Genomic DNA, 23,094 nt, shown 5'->3' with positions numbered 1-23,094 from the left:
TTGAGCTTGGCTCCTTAAGAGTGTTTCATACTGCTCATTTGATATCGTGTTGTGCTGTTAAAGATGATGCATCTATTTTTTTTATGTGTACATTTCTCAAGCTCTAATCTTTAGGCTTTTTAGTTACTCTACCATTAAGTAGTTTTTATTTTTATTTTAAGAAAACAATACTTTTATTCAGCAAGGACACAATAAATTGATTACAAGTGACATTTAAGACATAAAAAAACGCTGGTCTTTTAAACCTCCTATTTATCAAAGAATCCTGGAAAAATAATAACAGTGTCCACAATAATTATTTTAATGACTTGATAATTTTACTGACTTTTGACCAATACGTCAATGAAATAATTATAAACAAAAATGACTATTTTTCAGTATACTCTATAACAGAAAATACAGTCAACATTTGAAGAGGATCAACTAAGTTGTCCTAAGACAAGAACAGGTATTGTTCAAAATTCATGTATAACTTTGATGAAAGGTTTTGATCCTTCAAATGTTTTGATCCTTCAATACTTCAAATGTTGACTACTGTATATTACTGTAATAAAATATATTTCTTTAAAAAAAAAAATAGGAATTCACAATATATTGGAACCAAGTCTCTTGATATAGACTTTATCAGTATCAGATGATATTGGATATTTACCTTTATCATACCATCTAATGTTAGGTTAAATTTAAATATTCCCTTTTATCATTTAAAATTGTAGTTTTTAGTGTTTATCTTTTATTTATTTAGTCAAAATAATAAAGAATTTTAATATCAGTCAGAACTATAAATATTGGTGCATCTCTGATTATTGTAGTATCATACATTTCAATATCAAAACATAACATTGGCTCAACCAATGGCACGAGTTGAGGCTGTTTGATCAACCAATGGTCGAGGGGGAGTGTTTATGAAACCTGTCTGAAATTAAAATTCCATTTGTTTTAAAGCAGAAATTGCACATTTAATCTTTATTAAGTGGGCATTTAAAAAAAAAAAGCACCAGAATATTTTTACCCAAAGTATCATTAAATACGAGGCAGCAGTTAACCTTTTCTTTTAAACATCAATTTAGCAGTTTCCAGCCTTCTGTGATTCATTCTTTCCCCCAGATTCATTGGATTTGCGAAGTCGTTCTGCTCACCAGTCCGAGGCCTTCAGTGGCAATGAGCGTGCAGCCGAGCGGAGAGGTTCGAGACTGAAGAATGTGGGTCATGTTTAAGTCGACTCGTGCACTGAACCACATCTTCCCATAAAGTCTTTATGCAATCCATCTGCGGCTGTCAGAGCAAGCCTGAGCGTTCTGTTTGTGTCTGTGCTGCCACCAATTACTATCCATATTCCCTCGGGGAGCCTCCGTTGAACCTGGCTCTGAGATTTTACACAAAGACAATTTGTCTGTGTTTTAAAGTCCCAAATATCACAGTTGCACAGCAGCTTTGCTTTGTTTGAGAAATGAATCCGAGTTGATGGGATCTTATCAGCATCCTTTCCTCTTGTCTGGTTGATATGAGTGTGATTCTCTGGGGTGAAGCCGTGCCGGTGTAAGCAGAGAGCTGTGTGTTTTACTGTGCAGCACTGCAGGGCTTTGCATTGCATGCACATTTATTTCTCTATTCAGCATGTTTATTTAGCCTTGTAGCCATATGGCAACATTTATTTATTTTATTAACTTTTATTAATCTCTACAAAAACACTATACACATTAATACATTGTTGGAAATAAAGGAGCAGGCATTCATGTAGGCTAACTAATTAAATGCTTGTTTTAAGCTATGTAACCTTAAACTCTTAACCTACAAACTGATTTTTGATTTTTTTATTTTTATTTTTTGCTGCATTAACTTTAAATAAGTTAATTAAATATTGTTGTTAACTGGTCAACTTTATCAAAATAGAGAAAATGTGACAACACTAACAATAGAATTGCACTAATGCTTTTTTTTCATATTTATCGATTTACGCAGAAGTGTTTATGATAGTAGGCTATAATTGCATTTAACCATTAGACAATCATGATTTTGCTAAACAATGGGGATTTTGTCTAAATGCATACATTTTATATAACTAAAATGTGTTTGTATTAGCGCTGTGAAACGATCAATCGCGATTAATCGCATCCAAAATAAAAGTTTCTGTTTACATAATATATATGTGTGTGAACTGTGTATAATTATTTTGTATATGTAAATACACACACATGCATGTATATATTTAAGAAAAATGTGTTATTTATATATGAAATATTTCTATTTATATATAATATAAATTATATAAAAATATATATGCAGTATATAAATGCAAATATTTCTCAAATATATACATGCATGTGTCTGTATTTATATATACAAAATAATTATATACAGTTCACACACATATATTATGTAAACACAAACTTTTATTTTGGATGCGATTAATCGTGATTAATCGTTTCACAGCTCTAGTTTGTATATGTATGTACAGTACTGCTTGAAAGTTTGTGAAGCCCTTGAGCACTTCAGAGTTTTCTGTTGTTTTACCATGATTTTCTTATTTTATCATCAGCAGTTTTTTAGATATCAAATGCCAGATGTATGTTTATCAATTGCATCTGTTTGCTTAGAGTGAATTGTGTGAGTAGCCAAAAAAACATGAAAGCTGGAATTAGTGTACGTGCAAAAGTAAGTGAATTCCCAGCTGCATTAGTAAAGAAAGTGGGTAACAGATTCAGGTGAAACACATTCGGGTGCTTAATCATTTAATTGGACATCCTTAGGAAAGGGGGCGACACTCATTAAAAGAGAGAGGAAACCATCCAAACCACTGTAGTGCCAAGGTGTACCCACAAAGACAGACAATGCCAAGAGGAAAGGAGATATCCAAGGACATCAGGAAGAAGGTGGTGATAGCCCATCAGTCTGGGGAAGGCTATAAGACCAGCTCCATTCATCCACTGTAAGACAGATCATCAAATGGAGGGCATTTAACATGACTCCAACTCTGCCTAGAAGTGGATGCCCATAAAAGCTATCGTCAAGAATCGCCAGAAAAATAAGGTAAAGGCCAACCCACACATGACCTCTAGAGAGTTGCAGACCTCTCTGGCAGCATCTGGGGTAAATGTACATGCGACGGAAATTGAACGGACGTGACATTTATGTGAGGGTTGCTTGAAGGATGCGTCTGCTCTCAAAAATAACACAGTGCCAGTTTCAACTTTGCCAAAGAGCATTTGGACAAACCAGAGGCCTCTTGGAAGTCCATTCTCTGGACATATGAGTCCAATAATCAAAACTGCCATCTTTGGAGGAAAGACAACACAGTGAAACATGGAGGTGGAAATGTGAAGGTCTGGGGCTGCTTTTCTGCTGCCGGACCTGGACGACTCCATATTATCCAGGGGAACTTGAATTATCAGGTCTATCAGCAAGTACTTGATGGGAATCTCCTGCCATCAGTCAGGAAGCTGAAGCTGGGCCGAAAATAGGTGATGCAACAAGACAATGTCTCCATGTCTGATGGGTTCACAAACTTTCAAGCAGCACTGTGTGTATATCTGTGTGTGCGTGCGTGTGCAAGAACTGATAAGAATGTAAATGTGTACCTTGAAATGCAATGTAAGTCACTTAAAAGCATCTGCCAAATGCATAAATGTAAATGTAAACGGAGGCCAGTAAGAACTGTGCAGGTAAACCTCACTCCCCTGATCTCAAGAGGTGTTCTAGCGACCGACACTCGTGACTGCGGTCTTCTTGTCAGAGCACCCACCTCCCATGCCAGAGACCCAGGTTTGAGGCCCGCACATTGCGGGGTGAGTGGGACCTGACAGGTTATGTATATAAATATATTGTTTTTATTATTCCACCTGTGTCTGATCCTTTGGTAGTGATCCAGGCAGGGGTTAGAGATCTCTGGTTCCCTCTGGAGCCCCATGCTATCGGAGGCAGCTTGGCATAGATGCCTATAGGAATAAGTGTCGAATGCAAGAGGTATTCAGACCCTGGTCAGTATCCCAGAGTTAGACAGTTGTGCTTGGCTTGTCTGGCCTTGGCCTCAGACGGTATGACCATGCACCGTTTAGGGAATATCTGATGTGAACTGCCCTTAAAAAACGGTAAGAGCTTCCTCAAAATGTCCAATCTGATTGGCTATAGATTTATGCAATTTCTGGGAGTCAATACACAGGGTTTTATCAGTCCGCTGGGAAACGTTCATGTTTACAAGTTCCCAGGCAGTGAATGCTTCCAGGGAAGAACAACTAGAATTTGCCAAAGTCTATGGCATCAAAGTAGTAGATAAACAAGGGTCTTTAGTGCAGCTTTAGCTATGTTTGGATAGAATACAAGCTACTAAATAGATACTGAACAGTATGCACTGTATACTGCCTACAATTATTCAAAAATGGGAAGTGACAGACGTTGGTTTTGGTAAATGCTTTCAATCCCGTATGGTCATATGACCTTTTTACATTGCCTTTGCATCCATATATTATCTAGTCAAGTATCTCTAATTTGATTGTTTGTAGATTATTCTACATTCATTCTAAATGATCCTGAGCTTTCATAAAGTAAATAATCGCATTTATATTAATATAAACTACCATTACCAAGTAAGATTTTTTTTTTTAAAGGAATTATTATTTATTTTAAGGATGCATTCAATTGTTTAAAAGTTACAGAACTGTTTTCAACATTGATAATAATAAGTGTTTCTTAAGCACCAATTTAGCATATTAGAATAATTTCTAATATCTAATAGGATCATTTGACACTTCATATGAAAACATTGCAAGATTATTGTCTGAATGCCACATAAAAGAGAGCAAAGCTGTGGTTGTCTGCCTTTAATATCAGTCAGACAGCTTCTTCCTGTGTAATTGTGCGTTCCGGATCTGAATACTGTGCAGTGTGGATCTGTCTTTATGCGATACTGCTGCTTGTCTAACAGTAAGCTGAGGCTGTGGTTTTTACACTCTGATTTATTTAGTCTCCTTCCATTCCACTTCTCCTTTTTGAAAGCAAAAGAGCCCGTCCCTAACAAGACTGTGCTGAGAAATGTGAAAGTGGGCGGTCAGCAGCTGGAGGCCGAGATGTCACGGCGGCTGAGCCCAGCTGGAACATCTGTCCCCTGCATTGGAACTTCTCCGTGAGAGGATGGCTCTGCCTCGGTGTCATGCTCAACCCCCTTCGGGGAGGAGAAAAGACCCTCTGTCCCGCTGGGGGAAAGAGATGCACAGCTCAGTCTTAAGTCTGAGGCGTCTTTATTCTCACGTACTCTCTCCATCTCTCTCTCTCTTTCTGCTCACCACTCTTTGCCACAGTTCTCAGCCGGATTCAATCTGGGAGCAGATAGCAGTTTTGTCATGTATAGCGCTCTGTGGTCATCGGTAGTGTTGCTGTGGTTTCCACAGGGCCCAAGCTTTTTGAGATTATCTTTGTGCTGAGCCAGGGGACGTGATGATGTGGGGTGGGGTGCGCAGAAGAATAGCATTTCTCCATCTGTTGTCATGGTGTTGAATTGTGTGCAGATTCCACAGCGTAGCTTGAGAGATTTGCTGTCGGTTGATAGACTTCTTTTGATTAAGGAGACACTTTTAGGGTATTTGTGTGCCCTTCAGGGGCTTTTTACTTTTATGGCTGATTTAAAAGTTATGTTTAAGCTCAACTTCTCCTAAACATTTGTCTTTTTTATTGTATTTTGGGGCCGTTTGCCTTTAATTTACGGTTAAACAGCAGAGAAAGAAACAGCAATTTTGGGATGAAAGAGAGAGGGGAATAGGATTAGGATAGACTGCAGACTGTTATTATTGCAACAATCATAATCAACTTATCAAAGTTTTTGTTTTGTAACAATGACTGGCTGTCTGTATAGTTGTTGTTATGGTACTATTTTATGTTATGTTATTAAAATGTAACCTGTTGTGTTTTATGTTATTAAAATGTAACCTGTTATTTTATGTTAGTAAAATGATTTATGTTATGTTAGATTTTATTAAAATGTAACCTGTTATGTTTTTTATGTTAGTAAAATATAACCTGTTATTTTATGTTAGTAAAATGTAACCTTTCTTATGTTAAGATATGTTATGATATATAACCTGTTATTTTATGTTAGTAAAATGTAACCTATCTTATGTTATGATTTATGTTATATGATATGTTATGTTTTATGTTATGTTATATGTCATGTTATATGTCACATGTTATATGTCATGTTATGGGTCATGCTATGTGTCATGTGATGTGTCATGTGATGTGTCATGTTATGTGTTATATGTCATGTGATGTGTCATGTTATGTGTTATGTATCATGGTATGTGTTATGTGTCATGTTATATGTTATGTGTTGTGTTATGTGTCATGTTATGTGTTATGTGTTATATGTTATGTCATTTGATGTGTCATGTGATGTGTCATGTGATGTTATGTGTTATGTGTCATGTTATGTGTTATGTTATGTGATGTGTCATGTTATGTGTTATGTTATGTGTTATGTTATATGTTATGTGTGATGTGTCATGTGATGTGTCATGTGATGTGTCATGTTATATGTTGTGTAATGTGTCATGTGATGTGTCATGTCATGTGTCATGTGTCATGTGTTATGTGTTATGTGTTATGTGTTATGTGTTATACGTTATTAAAATATAACCTGGACACCTCTTTGTTCTATGGCCAGAAATAAATATTGTTGAATGTTTGTTTGCCCTGGCAGTGCTGGAATGCTCTATTTCTCTTTTTTACTTGTATATTTACTTGTTCATTTGTTGCCGGCTCTTTAAAATTCATTAGATATATCCTGTGCTTATGGGTCCAGTGCTTGAATGGCCTCTCTTGAATATGAGCCTTTAATAAGAAGCGTCTTTAATCCCTCACACCCAGCGTTCAGCTTCTTGAGGCCATTAGGGGTTTAAACTAATGTTACACATCACAGAGGTTGATAGATTGGTCTGCAAGGCTCCCGCTCAAATCAAATATGACCCTGGCTCATTTAGACTGACTCCAATTATGAATGGAGTGAATTAATTCAGTGATACTTTACTTAATGAAATGTGATTCATATGGTTGTTTTAAGGCAGCGATGGGACATAAATCAATGGCTCATCCACCGGATTGACTGTTTGTAAAACGGGCCGTGACCTCCCACTCATGTACGAAAATGTGTTTGGAATTGCTGTAGGTTTCCACCTTATTCCGTCATAAAATATGGATGTTCCTCTGCGCTCCAGCATATGATTTACTGAGCTCTTTGCAGCGTGAACACACACCTTTGCAGTCAAACAGAGCTTAAGGTAAAGTAGGACATCTTTCCAAACCTCTTTAGCAGACGGATCTTGAAAATTGATCCAATTTGACAACTGAGCATGTTTAGTGCTGAGTGCTGTTCCAGCAAAAGCTCATTGCTGTGTTTGTGTTTGCCGTAACAGATGTTTGATCTGTAATACAGCATCATTAGAGTGACATTACAAAAAGCATGCAATAGAAAGAAGCTTGAGTTTTTAATGCAACACCCTTTCTGACACTGCTGTAGATCTCGACATCTTCAGAATAGGGGCCTTGGGAAATAAGCATATGCTTTAGAAAGTCTGCTACTTTGAGGATTGCGTGTTTGTGTGTGTGTTTATGACAAACAAGCCCACTTAAAGAAGTGCACCCCAAGGAATCAAGTGCTGATTGCATGATTCAAAATCCTTCCTTGTTGCAACTGAGTCCCACCCTTAAGCGCCACTCTTTCCCTCCACCAGATGATCCAAATGAAATGTTGACTCTCCGTCCCCCATTGAAGACTGTATAGTGGAACCACATCTCTGGATATTTGAATATGGTGGCAGCTGGTGCGTCTCAAGAGTGCGGAAACACAGGTGTCACTTAACAATGGCAAAATGTTTTCTTGATTCTATTTTTTATTTAGATCAATCAGTCAGTTCATAATTTTGGTAATTAAAAAAATTACATGGGGGAATATTATATATATATATATATATATATATATATATATTATATATATATATAATTATATTATATATATATATATATATATATATATATCAATGAATTTGCATTCACAACTTTTGTTCTTTGCGAGCAAATGGAAAGTTTATCGGGGGAATGCAAAACTTTCGGGAGTGAACGCAAAGTTTGTCATGGGAACACAAAACATTTGCGAGAGAATGCAAAAGCATTGACATATAATATTTCCTCCCATCTCATTTCTTCCTTTTTTTTCATCACAATGTTCCTTTAGGGGCTCCGTACTACATGGTCAAGGGTTTGGAATATTTGTTATCTTTTGTTTATGTATCATATGCTCACCAAGGCGGCATTTATTTGATCAAAGACACAGTAAAAACAGTGAAATATTATTAGAATTTAAAATAACAGTTTTCGATTTGAATATATTTTCAGTGTCACGTGAACCTTCAGAATGATAGTGTATCAGTTTTCACAATAACCATAAGCAGCACAACTGTTTTTTACATTAATAATAATAGGAAATGTTTTTTTTAGCAGCAAATCAACATATCATAATTATTTCTGAAGGATCATCTATCTATTTATATATCATATGCTTTTATGAATTATTTATTTGCATACATGATTAGATTTTGCATAAAGAAAATTAAGTATTTTGTTTTATGCACTCTTTAAAAGATGAGGTTGGCAGGTTTAAGATTTGATCTCAGAACCACTATGATCAAATTGCATCAGATTTTCCCAAAACCATAATCTGAGCTATCTTATCCAAATTAATTTTCTAGCTCTACTGTATGTCGACGGTTTGTTTCTATTTTTCCTCCGAAGCAGCCGACAGGAGACAACACACTCCCTGTGTTCTCCTCTGGGGGTTTGCCACGGCTGTAAGTGAGAAGAACACTCTAATGAATATACAGCCAAAACAGTCTTGCTCAAGACTAAGCAGAACCCTCTTGGGTTTGAGCACTTATCACATTTGCACTGATGCGAGTAACCAAAATCTCAGCTTTATTCATTTGTTTATAGCCGACAAGATCTCATCCAACATTTCTGAGGCTCTCTCAAGCCATGGCGTTTTAGACGAGGAGAGTGAGACTCTTTATTCTCCGTCTCAAATGTCTCAGAGGACTCTCCGGGAGGTAGACGCAGAATCCTGCCATGTTTCACAAGCGCTCGTGTCCTTGAGGGCTCATCATTTCAGTAAAGTTTAATGAAGTCTTTACAGTCACAGGGACTAAGCTGTCGCTCGTCTACTCCCAAGTTCAGCGGAAAATACTGTCTGAAAAATATTTACTTTGCATTATGTTGACAGCATATTTTTTCCATCTACTATAGAGTGATGTTAGGAGAGAAACATTTTCAAATCACATAATTAAAGTGTCCTTGCTTAATAAAAGTATTCATTTCTTTTCTTCTTTTATTTTAACATTATTTCTTAACCCAAACGTTTGAATCGTTATGCATCAAGGTTTCCACCAAAATATTAAGCAGCATAACCCTTTTAAACTTTGATGATAATAATAAGAAATGTTTCTTGAGCATCAAATCAGCATGTTAGAATGATTTCTAAAGGATCATGTGACACTGAAGACTAATGATGCTGAAATTTCAGCTTTGCTATCAGGAATACATTTAATTTTAAACATTTTAAATTTTCATTTTATTTATATCATAATAAAAATAAGTTATTTAATAATAATTCCCAATATTACTATTTTTGACTGTATTTTTTATCAAATAAATCCATACTTTTTACCATTTTTTTTATTTTTACGCTTTTTGTTCTCTGATATTATCAAGACATCCAAAGCAACATAACAGTGTGTTCAAGCTACAGTTCATGCATCAAATGAATCAAACCCATGACCTTGGTGTAGCTTGCGTCTTGTTGTACTAGTTTGGCTTAACAGAGGGTTTTACCACTATGTCTATTATTGTGGAATCATTCGTTTTGCAGATTTATACTTTCCTAAATGGCCATAAAATCTAAACAAACGGTGGTTGGTCACTTTACATGCTATTCAAGCCGCATTCTTTAGTAGCCAGTTCTGTTCTGCTTACGTAAGACCAAGCGCATGTCATTCTGTTTTCAAGCATGAAGCTAAGAGTATGTAATCAATGTTTAAATATACATGTTAAGTATGTTTGTCCTGGGTCTAAAAACATGGACATGATCTCAATTTGCCAGATGCGCTTGATGTAGCCTTGTGTGAAAACCTGTGCATCCATTTCTGCCTCAGTTTTTTGTTTCTTCATTGTCTTTATCTCATAAGTTGTTGTTTTACACTTTTTAGCACATTCAATGCTTTCTGCCTGTGATGTAAAGTCTTTTAAGTCTCTTAATTTGGGGTCTTTTCTCAGAAAGTTTTGATAGATGAAACCTATTTATGTTAATTTTTTTCAGCTTCTTGTAACTAAACATTTGGATTTGTACACTTCTGTAATCTGCAAATGATTTGTGCAGATATGTATGTGTCCTCTGTAATGTCTGTTCTTGGTCTGAAAAGGTCCCTTGAAGGCACATGTGATCTTGCATTTCCTTTTTCGTTTTACTGAGACAGCACTGTAACCACAGTCTCGCCTTGTGAATGAATTGACATGAAATAAATATGGAAGCTTTTAAACTGCAATCTCTCTGAAAGGCCGTGGACTTGAAGATCACATTACAGCTTGTGAAAAAGAGCTGTGCTCTTTACAAAGCTCACACATAATAGGGGATTCATTATGGTGATTCCAGCGCTGGGGGAGATAATAAAGAACATGACACAGGTTTATCACTTGACAAGATGATAAAAGCTGGAGCAGAACAAGATCTGGGATAAAAAAAAACAGCCTCTCTCTATCAACTGAGCTGCGTGTTAATCGTACAAGTGTTTCTGCAACTATATATTCTGTCATCATTTACTCACTCTCATTTCATTCCTTTTTTGTTTTCTTGTGACAGGAGCTTTAAAAAGCAAAGTTCATTTATTTTGTCCTGTAACAATGTCCAATATAGATACACACCCATGCAAAGCTTTTAGAAAAATTATAGAACAAAATGACTGACTCGTTTGCATTAGTGGCTAATTTTATTGCTTCTATACACATAAAAAAAAAAAAAAAGTGAGTGAGTGAGTAAATGTCACTTATTTGTAACTTTTATAGCATATTTTTTCACGGTTTTAACACCGCTTACATTTTACAATAAGATTTCATTGGTTAAAATTAGTTAATGTATTTACCAACCTTAACTAACAATGAACAAAACACTTTGTTAATCTTTGGTAATGTTAGTTAATAAAATATGGGCGTTCGTTGTTAGTTCACAGTGCATTAACTAATGTAACAAACACAACTTTTGATTTTAATGATGTATCATATTGTAATTAACATTCATTTAGAGCAATAAACGCTGAGGAAGTTAATTGATGTTAAGTAAAGCGTTTTACTAAATGAAACCTTATTACCGGTATAAAGTGTTACTAAAAAACCTTTATTGATGGCAAACTTTTTCGTGGTGGAAATTACACATCAAATATTTGTGTAAATACAAAAGTATTTTAGTTTTTATTTAAATCATAATTTTGTATTATTATGATTGTATGTTTTGGTCTTTTGACAAAAGTAAAACGATCAAATCTATACCTAAAAGTTATTTGAATAGTAGCAAAAATCAATAATGAAGACTGTAAATGTTTTCCTAAATTATTAATATTACAAATTATTGAAACTAAACCCCTATAGGACAAAAAGAAATCACCAATTAGAGTCGGATTCACCAAACAGACCTTTACACAATACAATGTGAGTGTAATGTAGCATGATTTCCACTAAAAGACCTTCATGAAATGTAATCACCTACTCTTGTGTAATTTACCAGCTGTTGAATTATGCATCCCTGTCTTTCTGATGGAGTGTGGCAGATCCAGCGCAGATCTCTTTTAAGGAGAAAAGTGCTGCCGTGACCCGAAGATGCTATAAAAAGTGAAGTGCTTTCATGGAGGAAAATAGAGATGTCAGTATCCTGCGGTGAAAATAACAGTTTGCCTGATACCTTTTTAGACAAGTAGGCCTCATTCGTTTGACCAATTATTTAGTTTGTCCGTTTCACGTGCCGTTGTTTTGAGGAAGCGAGCGAGTCAGCCGGCATCGGGGCTAGTCGGGTTGTAAGAGCCTGACTGTATACATTTGGTGTTGGAGGAAGACGGTAAGCCTGAAGATACCTTCTGTCAGCTCTTGCTTAGGAGCCGAGAGAGATTTTCCACTGAGACCGGTCGCATGAAATATTTATAAAGAGGAAGTGGACTGGATCGCAGACACTAAAGTGAGAATTAATTCTGGAGGGCTGAGAAACTAGATCTCGCTGAGGGCGGCTGGCACGCCTCACTGAGTGTCCAGCGTAGATGCCGGTCTGTTCGAAAAAACATGAGAAATCTGGTCACTGTGGCCTCAAAAGCATCAGATCAAACTAATCTTCTTTTAAAATAGGTAAATCACAAATTAGCCAGGATATTGGTTTTAAATGAATGAATACAATATGCTTTATTGTCCCCAAAGGGATTCATGGTGCGTACAGTACACAATGACTTGTTGTTCCCTTACCAATTGTAAATAAGTCAGTAAAAGAACACTAATACCTCTTAAACCATCTCACAGTATAAAAGCATGCAACATGTTTATATGAAAAATCACTTTCTTTGCAGCTAATATGGCTACGTTCAGACTGTCAGTCCAAATTCAATTTTTGTGCATTTCCCATTGATACCCGATCACTATAATATCATACACTCTTAAAAATATAGGTTCTTTGCATTGATGGTTCTGTGAAGATCCATGGAACTTGTCCATTGCACAACATGTTCTTTAGATTTTTTTAATGTTCTAAACACTTAGAAGTGAACACGGTAGTTCCTTCACCTCAAATGTTTTAGGTACCCTAAAGGTGGTGATACATGGGGTAACTTTTTTGAGCAATGTTGCCGAGACATGTTGCTCGGGCACTTTCCCATTGAGAATTGGCAACAAATTTCTTTCTGCAAACTCTAGATTGGTTGTGGGCCCTGTGTCTCACCTGGTTGCCCATTGACGGCAACATTGCCCAGCAACATTGCTCAAAAAGTTGCCCCGTGTATCATCACCTTAATGGTTCTTAGGGGAAACTAATAAATGATTCTGCATTGCCATTAAAATAAATAATAATTTAAACCTTTATCCTTTAAGATTGCGTTCCAAAAAGTAAGAACATTGAACATTTTAAGATACCTTATTTTTGGCCAAATTTGTCTTGTTTGCATATATGCTTTGCAGAGAAGGCATTCCCATAATGCACCACGACAAGCCTGGTAAAAATAATTGATCAAAAGGATTCAGTGTCTTTAAAAATTCACTATTTTACTCAATATTTCTGTAATGCATTTGTATAGCTTAGCAGCATGCTATAACAAAACTCTTTTGGAATCAGTTGAGTTATCCTTATGTTATGGCGCAGTTAAGTTGCTCTGCAAACTTTTGCAAGCTAAATCCAGTCTTTCCAATAGGAATGTAAGTAATCTGGAATTTTGTGAGGGCGCGATGTTTTTGCACTGTACTCAAGCCGTTTGTGCAAATTCACCGCAATGACCAACAGAATGCTGCTTTTTTTGAAAGTGACTTCTGTGGGAGACGAGCTTCATGCAATATTTCACGGCAGTGGACAAAATATTTTGGATGAAATTCAGTTGTGCTTTTAGGGTTTTTGTATGACGCTAAGAAATAGTGTTCCAAATAGGTATTTGTTCAGTCACCATAGAAGCGTGTTGCCTATGGCTGCTCACTTTTAAACCAGAGCCATATAGAGACAAATTATGTTTGGATTTTTTTGGCAACAATTTGCCGCTAATATTTGGCTATTTGCGCCAGCTATGTCTGCCAAATATTTGGAAGAACACATTTTTCTTTAAGGGAAGTTGTTTGTTAGATGTTATTTATTAGTGTTATTTAATCGATGTAAATATATGATGAAAAGGAAAGGCCTGAATTTACCACTGAAGTACATTAAGAGGTTTTTACTTGGCATTAGCAACACAAAGGTCATGGGTTCAGTCCCCAAGGACAAGCATACTGATAAACTGTACATCTTAATGTGTTTTAAAGTATCTGCCCAATGAATTAATGAGTAATTCAATGAGTTTGTTTTCCATTTTCCAGTGCTTGAGTCTCTTGTTCTGTCTGCTCCAGAATAAATATTTCATAAGTTGTGGAAATATCCTTCTACATGTGAAATCCCTTTGAAAGCCTCAATGGAACAAAAGTGATGTACTTTTTTACACCCAGTAATGTATTTGGCTGGAGAAACAATGGGTGCATTATACGCCGTGCCCCTGGAAAGGGGAGAGTGTGCTGGCGGTTGCATGCGTCTAGTGTTCGGAGTGGCACACGGACACAATCGTTGCCTGCAGCAGGACAGAAAGAGAGTAAAGCTGCTTTCACACACAATCCCCTATGTCGGAATTGGAAAATAAAGTTCAAATATACTGTAATGTAAGATCTGTGTGGTCAAAAAGTCTGGGAGTTTTTCAAATTCAAATGATTTAATTAGGATTTTGATTAATATATATACTGTATATATATATATATATATATATATATATATATATATATATATATATATATATATATATATATATATATATATATATATATTAATATAAATACTTATGTAAGTTATAATATATACATACAAATATTTAAAAATATTCAATATAAATATATTTAAGATTCTGCACTATTTCTAAGCCACTTAACCTCTTTATCTACAAAACACGTTTTGTGGTTATAACTAGCAGATAATTAATTTCACTTTCTATTGTTTTGAATGCAATATCTTAATTGATCAACTATTCAGCTGAAAGGTGTGCTAAATTCCCCTTTGTGTTTTTGGCGTGAACAAACATGCCGTGCAAGAGAAGAGCCAGGAGCTTTTCATCTGCACCCTTCTCACTTTCTCTGTCCCTCCCATACACACACACACACACACACACACACACACACACACACACACGACTCTGGCTATTCACTGGTATCTCTGGCATTCAGAACTCGTCCTGCCCTCCTGTGGTGCTCATCGCAGAGAACTTCTTTTCCACCCTCTCGGTTCACTGTTTAACCTTTTTTTATCTACACCTATTTGGCAAAGAAATGAATGAGTACAACTGAAATATATATTTCCTTTTATAGGAGAAAATGGGTACAAATTAGCTGGTGTCTTTTGCTTATCAAGGCTGCATTTATTTAATCAACAATACAGTAAAAACAGTACATTTGTGAGATATTATTGCAATTAAAATAACTATTTTCTATCTTAATATATTTTAAAATATAATTTAATCTGTGATGACAAAGCTAAATATTTCAGCATCATTACTCCAGTTTTCAGTGTCACATGATCCTTCAGAAACCATTCTAATGTTGATTTGGTGTTCAAGAAAGATGTATTATTATTGTCAATGTTGAAACCAGTTGTGGTGTGATTCTTTTTTTCAGGATTCTTTGATTAAAGGGATACTTCACCAATTAGCATTAATCTTTGTATCAGTAGAAAACATGTTGTATTTTCGAATAACCATGCTTCCCTGCCTCATGTCCCCCTGAGATGAGAGATGTACTTTTTGTCTGAAGAAAAATCCTCCGATGATGCAAAAATCTTTTGGCCAGAGGCTAAAAACTACAGCCAGTAGTAGGAGCTCCGCATGTTTTCAACCCGCTCATAGAGGGTGGGATCTCACTCACAGAATGTACAAATAGTGTCAGCCATCTTTTTTAAGCTAAGCTAACAGGCTTTTGCTCTGTGGAGAAAGCTGATTAGTAGGGGTGACCATACGTCCTCTTTCATACGGCTCTTCCTCCTGACCGCCAAGCTGGTCTTGCTCTGCTTCTCAGCAAGACCTGCTGGCGGCCAGGAGGAAGAGCCCGGTCAGGCTCGAGCTGGGGCGGACTGGTGGTGTCAGTGCTCTCGCTGTGCGCCTATGGACACAGATAGAGAGTCCTATTGCTGTCGCGAACTCGTCACGGAGACTCACGATAAAACGGCGTCTTTTCAGTTTCGAGTCAACTAGTACTTCGATACTGCCCTCTGTCTGTTACCTGGTAGGCGTGGCTTGGGTGTGGCCTCGTAGGGCAGTGAAGCAAGTGCATTTTGGGAGTTGTTGTCTTTCATCCACATGAGCCAAACATACATTTTCTAGCTTTTCTCAGTCTAGAAGGCTTAAACTTCTAAAATAATTTTACATTTCTACTACATAAATGACCCAATTTAAATACATATTAATCTTTCCAGCGGTGAAGTATATCTTTAATAGAAAGTAAAAAAAAACAGCATTTAATATACAAGTCAAGTCAAGTCAAGTCAAGAATATTTGTATAGCACTTTGGTAACACTTTATTTTACGGTGCCCGTGATACAGAGTAATTACATAATTAAGTACTTAGTAGTAGATGTTGTAATAACATGTAACTACATGTACTTAACATGTAATTAAGTTATGGAACAGCCTGTACTTACACATTGTAATTACACACATGTAATAGGCAGCTACTGTTACACATATGTAACAAGCCGGGTCAGTTACATATGTGTTACCAACTTGGTACAATGTAATTATATAAGAAAGTACTTAGTACTACACAATGTATCAAAAAGTGTATCAAGACTGTACTTAAGTGTACTTCATGTGTATCTTGTTATTACTACATGTTATTACAACATCTACTACTAAGTACTTAATTATGTAATTACTCTGTATCACGGGCACCGTAAAATAAAGTGTTACCAGCACTTTTCACAATACAGATTGTATCAAAGCAGCTTCACAGTATTAAATTAAAATAATAATAAAACGTCCATGTTTGGTAATGCTAATCAATAGTATTATTCATTGATTAATTAAATTGAATATCCCCAACTGAGCAAGCCAAAGGCAACATGGGCAAGGAAACGAAAAACTCCATCAGGTGACCTAATAGAGAAAAAAAAACTAATAATTATATATTATAAAATATACATATTAATATAATATATAATTACAAATATTTGTAATAGAAATCTGTTGTAACATTATAAATGTCTTTGCTGTCACTTTTGACCAATTTATTGCATCCTTGCTAATGAAGCATAAAAACCCCATTGGGTGATTTATTTGTTTTTCATAAAAACAATTTAAGCATACACAGTCTTTTTTATCCAAGTAGGCTACTTTTTTTTTGCTTTGAATCAAATGTAATGGTATGATTACAGTAATCTCAGTGGTTGGTTTATGCTTTGCTGAACACTATTTTGAATTCCCACTGGAAAAAATTAATGGGGGAAAAATTACTTCCGGAGCCAAAGCTGCTTAAACAAAAAAGACAAAAAACTAAAAAAAAAAATCACTGTGTAACAATAAACCGTCAAACCCACTTGTAATTACGTTGTCTGCTTGCTTTAATAATTTTATTATTCCATTTTTTTTACGAGACACAACTGGTGGGCAAAGAGCAATTTCTCCAGGCTGTTTTAAGCTCATCTCATTTATTTCAGGCCAGGTGGCTGTCATTGTGCAAATTCTGCTTTGAATGCATTATGACAGCCTACAGCGAGGTGTTTAATACTCTACACCTATTTGAAAGCTTACCTCAGGTTAACAGATCAAACTACCCTGGGGCAATGCACTTCACTTAAAGATTACAATGTGCTGTCGCTTAACAATGAGGATTTAGCTTGAAGTGTCTGTCTTTGTCCTTATCTCAATGCTGGCAGAGTCATGATTCTGTTTACTGGCTCGTTTTATTCATGGATCAGTCACAGTGGCCATGCCATAAATCAGTATATCATATCTATAGTTTTACATTTTTATTGGTCTGTCTGTCTGTCTGTCTGTCTGTCTGTCTGTCTCTCTCTCTCTCTCTCTCTCTCTCTCTCTCTCTCTCTCTGTCTGTCTGTCTGTCTGTCTATCTATCTATCTATCTATCTATCTATCTATCTAACTATCTGTCTATGTCTGTCGGTCTGTCTGTCTGTTTGTCTGAACCAGCCTGACCATCTGAAAATCAGTCTATGAAATGCCCAAAGCCCCTCGCAAACAGGCATCAGATTAGCTTGACCATCCTGGGAGACCAGCAAACCAGCTTAAGCTGGGTTTAGTAATTGTTGTTTTGTTTTGTTTTTGCAGAAAAACACATAACAATGCCTTAGCAACCATTCAGATTACCTTAGAAACCCCGTTGCAAGACATTTACCATTAGGCCACAAATATATAGCCCCAATATATAACCTTCTGCCCCAATTTATAACCTTCAAATGTCAAAATAATCTTCAAACTTCAGGCAAGGATTTGTAAATCTAAAATTCAAGGTTTGTTTTGACAAACCTTTCTAGTTTTGTATCCAAATAACATCCTGTCAATGCTATGCTATTATGGTGGATAACTCGGAATGAATAATTTCAAAGCAAATGTGTAACGTCTCGTACACATCTAAAACTATTCTGGTGTAAGTTAATATCTCTCAGTTACATTTTTTTTCCCTTTTTGGCATCCATATCTCCCTCTCTCAGCACAATTATGAGATATGGAAGTGAGTGAAACCTGATCAGCGTAATTAGAAGCATGTGGAGTGCTGAGCAAGCTCCAACGAGAACCTGCACAGTTCACTCAAGCTGAGCACATTGTATGATTATTCCAAGGTAATTAATTCCTGCCCTGGACACTGGCCGACAACACAGTGTTTGTGTTTAGCAGCTGTACTGAGATCTGGTGTTTGAAAGAAGTGTCAACCTGCATTAAAGCCTCAGGCTTCTTTGCAGGTTGGATGATAGGAATGCACAAATATGTGTACAGCATGCACAGTGTATGCTCTTCGGGTGGCATACCCATCTGTACAAAAATATACAGTTCTGACAAACAGCTGTAGCATGTTATGTTTAGTGAAAGTTCATTTAAAATGAAATACTTAATTCATAAATGGAAATAATGTAATTATTTACTAGGGCTGTAACGATTAATCGCGATTAATCGAAATCCAAAATAAAAGTTTGTGTTTACATAATAAATGTGTGTGTATTGTGTATAATTATTTTGTATATATAAATACACACACATGCATGTATATATTTAATAAAAATGTGTTATTTATATATAAAATAGTTCTATTTATATATAATATAAATCATATAAAAATATATATGCAGTATATAAATGCAAATATTTCTCAAATATATACATTCATGTGTGTGTATTTATATATACAAAATAATTATACACAATACACACACATATATTATGTAAACACAAACTTTTATTTTGGATTTCGATTAATCGCGATTAATCGTTACAGCCCTATTATTTACCCATCTTTATGTCTTTCCGAACCCGTATGCAAGGGATAACATACAGTCACCTGGTCATTGTAACAAAATAAACCCTGACAGGGTCATAAAGACAATCAGGACAACACTTTTTAATTGTACTTTTTAACACAACAGTTCAGGCCCTCGATTTTGATTAAAAAAATTATACGCAAACCTTCATGCAAGTTACACTGATACACCAGTAGGTGGCGACAAGTGAATCAGTCGATGAAAAAAAAGTGACTTGTATGAGTGAATCGTTGAATTATTCACTCGACTGATGCATTCAAAAACAATGCATTATTTAGAAACAAAACAAGTGGCTGTGTCCAAAAGCTTAAAACTCTGCCTTCGGAGGATGCATTACAAGGTGGGAAGGCATCAAGACACTATGTTAGTTTCCCTTCCTGTCTCCTGAGATACCTTCATCTGATCGATTTTTGAAGGCAGCATAGATGCATCCTTCGCTGCCTTTGATATCCCACAATCCTGTGCATTTTCATTCCGTGATAGTTAAGCTAAAGATGGTGTCTGAAAGTTGTGGTTGGGGGTCAGTTTAAGTGTAAATTCTTTTGACTTTTGATTCAATTTCTAGTGAGATATTAAATATTTGCTTAGTTGTCACCAAAGCTCTCTCTATTTTGTTGTAGATTATTAAATTGTTACGCTGCCTCCAAATGTCCAAAATCAGTTTCATGTTATACCTTTGTGCGCAAACGCTGCCTGCAAAGTCATTGCCTGATAGGGCAGCGAGGCAACAAGTCAGCTGCCTAAGCTTTCGAACACAGCCAAGTGACTTTATGAGTGAATCCCTGAATCGTTCACTCAACTGATTAATTCAGGAACACCACTAATCGTACTTCTACTATTACCTGCTGCCATTGAAGAAAATAACTAAATGAGGGTGATTAAATAATAACATTTCTGAGTAAACTATACCTTTAAAAGTACATAAATGTTTTTTTCATGGACAACACTGATTGGCTTTTGTTTCATTACAGTTGCGCAGATTTCCTGTATTGTCGTGTACTAAATTAATTACATTTATTGAATTAATTAAAATCCATGGTTGTATTAAAGATATATTTGCAAAACATATATGCTTTCCAGGACCTCAAAATACACCAATCATGTTTTTATAACAGTTGTTGCATTAATGAATGTCTGAGTGTGAATGATTGAGAGGTTTCAGTGAGAAAAGCTCCTCAGCCTGCTCAGCGATTTCCTTCAAGTCAGCTCATCGGGCAGAATCATCTATCAGCCTGTGTCGTCATAAGTGGATTAAACATTCTGTTCCAAGTCATTAACGCTATTATTCAAAACTAATGAAATCTATAGCCAGATTACTGTAATGCTTCTGAATTTACTGACATGAAATAAACCCCCTGTCACAACCGCTCAGAGCGGGGAAGCTAACGCGGCAGCCCTGTCTGTCATCTTAATTATGCTGATGGATAGTAATGCACTTTGAGGGTGGTTGCGTGTCGGTTAAGACTAAGATTGCCCCCTCCAATTACTCTGGGGTTATTTATGAAGATAATATTGATGAGGATTCTTGCATGACAAAGCTAAAATTACCTCTTTCACGGATAATTACTGGCCGGACACTTTTAAACAGATCGTACTCTAGTTGAAAGTCTAAATTTAACCTTTAAAAAAATGATGCTGGATAACATACTCAGATTTTGTTCTTTTCAACTGAAATGCAGCTGCCGTTACTGAAAAACTTTGCACCTTTTAAGATCCACAAGCTATCCTTGTGCTCTTTGATAATTGAACCGCTAAGGTTACTGTTGCTAACGCTTTACTGTACGGTACGGCCCATGGGAATGAACTGGAAATTTCTGACTGAGAGCAGCACAATTTTCATGTCAGCTCGAGTGGCATTTATGTGCTCATAAAGTGGTAAAAATAGATGGATATTATTTTTATGTGGGCTGGAATTAAGTACAAATCTGCTGTTTTTCTTTAAATAACGTGGTGCGCATTCACATGATTAGCAACTAATGCAAAGTACAATTGAGAAAAAAGCTTCCGCATTCTACTGAAAAGACAAAAACCTTCATTCAAGTGATAGTGTAAGTGAACACAGTAATTCCTCATGTTTCTACACTATCAGGCACAGTCCTTGGCAGCTATATTAAAATATATTTTGAGGGTTTAAGTTATTGTAGGCCTAGATCTAACGAACGCAACTTGTTCACACAGAACGTGTTTTCCCATTCCACTTCGCTTCTTTTTCATTGTTTTTCAATGTACAGTAATGCCAACGTGTTTGACAGTTGTGTGTATCTAACGTCCATGCTACTTTTGCAGTGTTTCATGGTTCTATAAACGCAGTGCTCAAGTTAAAGTGTGTTTAACTTTTACGCCTCTCTAGACCAGCACAACACGTTCTGCTTTAATGGCCCGTAACTGATGGAAATATAACAGCACATTTTTATTCCAGTGTTGTTATTGTAGCAGTTTGCCTCATACATTCAGTTTAACAGCATTAACAGCAAGCCGAAGAGAGCAAGGTTTCAACTGAACTATGCGTATGTATTTTATGCAATAATGCATACAATTGCATCCGGTCATGCAATAAATGCATGTTCTTAAAGGGATAGTTCACCCAAAAATGAAAATTCTGTCATCATTTACTCACCCTCAAGTTGTTTCAAACCTGTATGAGTTTCTTTCTTCTGTTGAACACAGAAGATATTTAGAAGAATGTCAGTAACCAGACAGTTGATGGACCCCATTGGCTTCCATAGTATATTTTTTCCTACTATGGAAGTCAATGGGGTCCATCAACTGTCTGGTCACCAACATTCTTCAAAATATCTTCTTTTGTGTTCAACGGAAGAAAGAAACTCAGAATACAGGTTTGAAACAACTTGAGGGTGAGTAAATGATGACAGAATTTTAAATTTTGGGTGAACTATCCCTTTAAATGAGCAAGGTTTTCTATCGTGTTTCAACTGCTCAACTGCTCATGGTATGACCCAATTTAGTGGCGGCCAAATAACACTTTAAAATCAGTCACAGCTATAAGATGTATAGGCCTATTCATTTTTACAAGTAAATATGAAGATATACATTTTTACCCGTTATTCGCACCTTAATAGCAGGCAAATAAAAAACAAATTTTGCTCGTGTGATAATCAGCGTCTTTTCCTCTACAGACTGAAAGTAAAGGCTGCGCCGTTACTTTCAGCTAACAAAAGAAAAATGTGTGTGTGTGTGTGTGTGTGTGTGTGTGTGTGTGTGTGTGTGTGTGTGTGTGTGTGTGTGCGTGCGTGCGTGAGAGCGTGCGTGCGAGCGTGCGTGCGTGCGTGCGTGCGCGTTCACTTCTCACTAATCCTAATGTGTGTGTACTAACTTGGATGGGTTAAATGCAGAGGACAAATTCCGATTATAGGTTAACATACTTGGCCTTCACTTGTCACTTTCTTTCATTTCTCATTTCTTGTGAATAATTGTCAAAATAATATTTTACTTGCTTCTCATTCTATTTGATAATTCATTTTCACAAACGCCAGCATGTGTTTTGGTACTGAAGAAACCTTGAGTGACCCTTCAGAAACAGATCTGCATTCTTCAGCGCCCTGCTCTTTCTCATGTGTCAGGGTTTGGATGGAATGACGAGACCCCCATCAACTGCTCTCTTCTAACCGTGCTTCTTCTCACGGATGATTCACGGTGACCTCCGAGTCATTGAATTCTTTCCACTTAAACCATTTCTCGGACAAAAAGTTCTTCAGCCATTCAGAGGGGCACTAAAGGGGCCTGTTGAATGCCAGAGCCTGGAGATCAGGGCCCTT

General features: G+C 36.3%; 1 long non-coding RNA gene across 1 annotated transcript in view; it reads left to right on the top strand.

Annotated features, from left to right (window-relative positions):
- LOC307002283 overlaps positions 1–7,929 on the top strand; it is a 41,591-nt gene extending 33,662 nt beyond the window's left edge. Inside the window, exons 2-3 of the long non-coding RNA XR_013798455.1 lie at positions 7,154–7,265; positions 7,719–7,929. This is a non-coding gene — a long non-coding RNA (uncharacterized lncRNA). The remainder of the gene's footprint in view (positions 1–7,153; positions 7,266–7,718) is intronic.
- Positions 7,930–23,094: the final 15,165 nt, after the last annotated feature.

The sequence above is a fragment of the Phoxinus phoxinus genome (assembly GCF_949152265.1).
Source record: "Phoxinus phoxinus genome assembly, chromosome: 7".
Lineage (NCBI taxonomy): Eukaryota > Metazoa > Chordata > Actinopteri > Cypriniformes > Leuciscidae > Phoxinus > Phoxinus phoxinus.
The sequence above is the reverse complement of the archived record's forward strand: the minus strand, read 5'-3'. Positions and strand labels throughout refer to the sequence as shown.